A 6,479-nucleotide genomic window follows, 5' to 3' on the forward strand; every position below is an offset into this window, starting at 1 on the left:
ACACTGTGGGTATATAGTATATAGGTATACTCTAAAAATGAAATCTGCAACGGGTTCAAAACGTCAAGATAGTACTGAAGACATGTATAAATTCGAAAAAAGAATTATCTATATCGAATTTACTATTCTATAGCATGTAACTTTGTTGGACGCTATAGTAACTGTCAGAGCTTTTGTTTATTAGTTCGTATATTTTTACTGTCAAATTTGTTGATAGTATTCACTCGTCAGTTTACTATTTACGAATGTACGATTAATACGATTGAGATATTACACATTTTGACAGTAATGCGCAGAAACGTTTTAAATTATAATTGGATACCGACGCACTCTGAGTGAAAATTGCAAAATTTCTCCTTATAGACTATATCCAATGTTTGGGTACATTGAGTTACTGTGTGAATTTAATTTATCGAGAAACCCATCCATAAATGTAAAACGTATGCACATGTAATAAGTTTAAATATGAATTTAAGTTTTCTCTTACAATTGTTCCGCCAATATGTCGAGTGCACTTACATTTATTAGAGCTCCTCAAATGTATTGTGCTTGGATTCGTTGTTCTGCGCGGGATGGTTCTTCTCGTTGATAAAAGAAATTAGATTCGAAGTAATCACAATGATAGTAAAATCATATATATATATATATATATATATATATATATATATATATATGTATTATTTTTTATCATTATTATCTACCGTAAATTACTTAGAATTAGCATTCCTACAATATTACTTCCCGGATATTTATCTCAAATGTATATTGCAGCTTATACCACGTTGAAGCTTTTAGCATTATTACGTATATAGTATCAGTAACGTGCTCAAAAGGTACCTCCTATCCCCTGAAATTTTTTACGTAAAAATAAAAAAAGTATTGCTTAATATTTTTGTAAAATTTAAGTTTAATGTCATAAATATTTGTCAGCGTTGTTTTTACAATCCCTTGTAGATTTATCTAATACTGAAAAATTAATTATTACCAAAATTATTATCTTTTGAAACAGATATATTTGAAATATGTGTTATAAAAATATTGAACTCCTCCAAATAAAAATGTCTTGGCATGTCTCTGCATAATTTATTTTATACACCTAATATATCAGTATAATTAAAATAATTTAAAAAAATAACTGATGCACATAAAATAGAATATTTATTCTAAATTTGTTTAACTGTACTTATTGACTACATTAAATATGTAAATATTATATTCCTTCTCTGAAGTAATAAATTCTTAGAACTATTAGAAATCGTGGTTTGTTTAAGTAATCTTTAAACTTCTAGATATCCTCATAATAGTTATAATTTATAATATTCATGAGAAATATTCAACCATGGATGCTTTTTATGAAATTTCATTAATTATTTATAAATGCCGATTTATATTTGAAAAATACATTGTATAATTAATCAGTCAGTATAAGTATATTGATTTCTGTTTGTAGGTTAGGCAGGTACTATACAATAATAAAATAGGAGGTATAAATAAATATTAGTTTGAAGAAATAAATTTTGATACTTTTTGAGTAATCACAAATTATTAAATGTAAAATTAAAATGCTTTATAACACAACTCGTTTTTGATCCGCGCGTAAATATTACCTGAAAGTAAAATATGAAAAATGATTTTATTTAATGTGATGAATTATTATAGGGTTCGATAGATATCCTATAATTTAATAAGCATAGTTTATTTTCACTAATGATAATTGTACCTTGAGGCTTTAATATTATAAACATTTTAAAATATAGAATATAATATGTTGGATAAAAAAAATTATTCAATTTGGTTGAATCACATTTTATGAAAATATCAAACATAAAATTATGTAGGAGAAATTATTTCATTTTTAATCAAGAGTGGAGCATGGGAAATATTGCCATTATTTTTATTTTACATGTTTTATTCCATAACTCTTTTTAGTGTATTAAGGAGTTTCAGAGGGTCCAATATGTAGTGTTTTTAATAAATTGCAAAATTATGTATAATTTCTGCTTTAAAAATTAAAAAAAGGACAATGAATATGCTTTTTTTATTTTATATTTACCTTTTTACTTGATTCACATTATATTTATAAATAAAATCATTATATTATGTATAATATATAATCGGTTAAATGATTACAAATAACTCGGACAGGATAGTGTAATTTTACTGTATTAAATTTGAATGCAATGATTGCATTCGATAAAAAACGATTCTGAGCAAACGAGGGAATCTTTTTTTATTTAATTTTATTCGTTTCTATGGTGATAAAAAAAGCGTTTAAAGAACAGCTTAAGAACGATTTATATAAATAGGTAATTTATATAATAATAACTAAGAAATATCATAAAAATGAAAAAAATATAAAATAAAAGAAAAATCTCAAAAGTCGCTTGAATGTTTTGAAAATTTTACCGTACCTAGGTAAAGATAGTATAAGTAAACAACTCAAATTTAAAGTTTTTACGAATGTTTTTCACCGAATTACAACAAAAAACTCCTGAAATTAAAATGTCTACAAATAGCTCAAAAATGGCTAAAAATTTTTGAACTTTAAACCGTAAGGAACAGAATCAAAAATACAATAAAAAAGATCTTGTGTCATTTTTCATTTGAAGTAATATTTCTGGTAGAAAACGTCATCTGTAATTATTTAATATTATAAAATCGTGAAATCGTATGTTTTTTCTCCTTTAACTGCTTTTATTTTGAGTAGAGTTTCGAAAATCGAAAAATGACCTCTTTATAGTACCAGCTCAAGAATATTACTTTTCAGGAAAGATGCTACAGTTGATACTTTTGAGCAAGTTTAGAAGGAGAAAAAGTGTTTACAGAATAAAAAATAAAAATTAATAAACATCATTGTAAAACCATTACATTCCTCGCTCCGCTCAGAATCTGAAATATTTAATTTGGATAGTTAAATTTTATTATAATATTAAAGTTTTATTTGTTATAAACGGTTATAATATTTTTAGAAAAATAAATGAAGTGATGAACTACATGTATGAGATGTAATTTCAAAGTTAAGTGTAAAACTAATCGTATTATATATCACAGTATTTAAGAGTCGACTGGACGTACATAAGATGTGAGCATGAGCGAGGATGACGGTTCAGGTCGGAAGAAAAATATAATTTGGTAGTTATAATAATGGCTGGTTTAAAGGGGCAATAAGCGGAATGCAAGATAGTGATATGGAATGACATTTGTTGTGATAACTCAGATTCGATGTGATAGTTTTTGTACAAGAGTGGTAAATGTGACGAAGATGATGGAGAAAAATTATGGTAAATATTGTTCAGTATAACATAAAAATAAGTAGCACCTATAATAATTATATTCATTAAACGTGATGATTGATGGACATCACTATATCGCATTAAAAAAATAAATCAATAAACGCATGTTGGAAACGCTGCAAGGATATTAAAATGTTTGGACACTTGTTCTACTGTACTGTTTGTGTATATTCTTCTTAGTAACATCAAAACGATTAAAAGATACGAACAATAAAGTTTAACTAGCAGTTACTAATATTGTTTACAAACAAATCAATTTACATTTTGTTTTGACAGGTGGTTTTCTAAAACAGTAATTATTATTGTATTATCTTAAATATAACATGCAATTAAAAATAATTTCTCCGCGTTGAAGTTTAATTGCAAGTTTTTGTAATTATTATTTTTTCCGAGGGCATTTACCAAATGTTTATACTTTATAATTTATACTGTACACTGTTTATTATATTTTCAAGTAATACACAAAATGTATGTATGATTAGTACAGAAAAAAACTTTCTGTGACGACATTTGCAGAAGAAGTAATCTAAGAACTAATCGGTGTTTTCTCTTTCTTGTCTTAAAAAATCAACTTGATTTCTCCTTAGAGACTAAAAACATAAAATATATTTAAAAAGAAACATCTACGCCAAGTATTAAATATTCCATGGAGATGGAATATTAAGTGAATTAATTATTTTTGTTTGTTAAGTTTGTTTAGTATTTAATATAGGAAAATTATGTTTCACACTTCAACTTTGGTTGTGGCCTGCGGCTCTTTAATACGTTACAAACAGAGAACTCAGACTTATAATATACTTTGCATGAAAAACCTTGTAACATAATCTTAATTTTATCGAGTATGTATTCTATAATAATTTGCTTCGAACATGTTAATTTAAATCAAAAAATATTCAAACAACGGTAAATTTAGTGGTTTTAATTACATTCAGTACAACACGCATGATGTTCATACTTCGATTTAAAAATAAAAAATATAAAAAAAGAAATTGATCCGATGAAAACATATAAAAGAGTCCTTTTTATCAAATGTATTTTAGGTCCATAAATCAAATATTTAAACCCTAGATTTTCTATAGTCGCGATTGATAATATAGATAAAATATTAAATTATAATGAACGTATGGGTAGGTTGAATAGTATTATAAAATAAATCAATATATAAAATTCACGTTATCATGTTTTCAATGCAAAATAATACGAAGTCTTTGGGAATTATTTATCCTTTTATCCTAGTGATATATTTACAAGGAAAGATAAAGCGTATGGATAGTATTTTTTTTCATATTTTAATACATCTTATATACATTTATACATACATATTATTTATACACGAGTAAGGTAACCATATATTTTTCAAGACAAAACGTGACCAACAAAATGTATTTTGATTAAAAACAATTTTTTTTTATTTAGTAATTATTAGCATAATTATGTACTTTTATGGTTTTAAACGACGAAATCATTAAATTTTATTAAAAACAACTTTTTTCATATCTAAGTTAAATTTGATAAGAGGCATGTAATTGCTAATAGGCATACTCGTATGATTTATTATTTTGACATAGATATTTTCAAAAGTAAAAAAATATATTTTGATACCATGTGTTGTCGTTTATTTTTCAATTTTCCCAACTTTACGCTGACTAGAGGGTAATTGATAATTTTCTATATAAGACATTTTACAATGTAAAATATTGTGTACAAAATGTGACGACATAGAAAACTAACTATACTACAGTTATTATAAAATAAATATTATTGATTATAAATTAATAGAACTATTTTATCTCTGTATTCTTTTCATCATAAAAAATTACGAAATTTATTTGATTTCGATCCGTTAATATGCAAACATATTGCTTAGTGTACGTTAAGGGTAACTTATCGATTCCCGTTATTCATCAATACTTTACATTTTAAATGTAATGTGTATGAAATGATCAAATCTTTTTTTTTTTTAGTATTATTTTTATGATCAATGAAAAAATTTTATATACATACATTAAATAATAGATATATGATATATTTATTGGTCTATGCTGTGGAAGAGGTATGGAATGTTAGTACTATTTTATAGTGTGTAAATGTTTACTTAGATAAGTATGAAATATACACATTGCGATTAATTATTTTATAAACTATTTAATGCAGAACGGATAAATGACAGGAGCTACATAAAATAGGTATTGTGTAATTTATAATATCAGTACTAATAGTAAAATATTAAAAATAATCTAAATAAAAAATGTATCTTCTCTATTTCACCTACGTTGAATAATATTATATTACAATAAATACAATATTTAATTTTGTATTACAATTACATAACTTAAATTTAATAAAAGTAATCTATTGTTTTAAACATTAAACAGAAATATTTTTCTTATTTTACTTATTTAATTGATGATTGATGGAATATAAATAAATATAACTTATAACAATACGAATACAAACAATACATTTATTTAAGTTTTAATAAGATTATTTTTATGTATTAAACATAACAATACATTTAGCTCTCTATACAGTGTTACTCATTCCAATTTTATACATTTTAAATTTACTTTTATAATTTTGAAAATCTATCAACCTCAAGTTTGTTGTTTTTATATTATAAATGTAACAAGGAATATAAAAATTAAATTGGGTTTACTTATAATATAAATTAAAATTAAGGCATCCGTAACAGGTAATTTAAAGTATTGAACAATAATTTAAAATTGTAACTATTCGATTTTATACTAGTTACCCTTTCCCCGTTTTTTAAAGCATTAAAATTTTTTTTTTAAATTTGAGAATTTTTGTACTTTTTCAAAAATATATTATTTATTATTTATTATTCCTCAACTCAGTAAATATTATTTTAAAAATTATTTTTATAAATTATATTAATAGTAAAAAAATTAAAATAACCTATTTTTATTTCAATGTTAAATGGAAATAGCTTACTCATATTTTTTAATAAAGATCAAGTGGCTGAAATTAAATTGGCAATCCAACATTATTAATAGTTATGAAAAACTAAAAAACATTGCAAAAGAATATTATGCAAATTTAATAAAAATTCAAATTTTTTTATTTTAATTGTTTTTTTAGTTACTATGCATTTTTTAAAATGTGCATTATTCACTTATAACATAAAATGCTTTTAATTTTTGTAATATTTTTCATACTAGGTACGTT

This window comes from Sipha flava, unplaced genomic scaffold (genome assembly GCF_003268045.1).
Source record: "Sipha flava isolate LNK unplaced genomic scaffold, YSA_version1 118_pilon_pilon, whole genome shotgun sequence".
In the NCBI taxonomy this organism is placed as follows: Eukaryota; Metazoa; Arthropoda; class Insecta; order Hemiptera; family Aphididae; genus Sipha; species Sipha flava.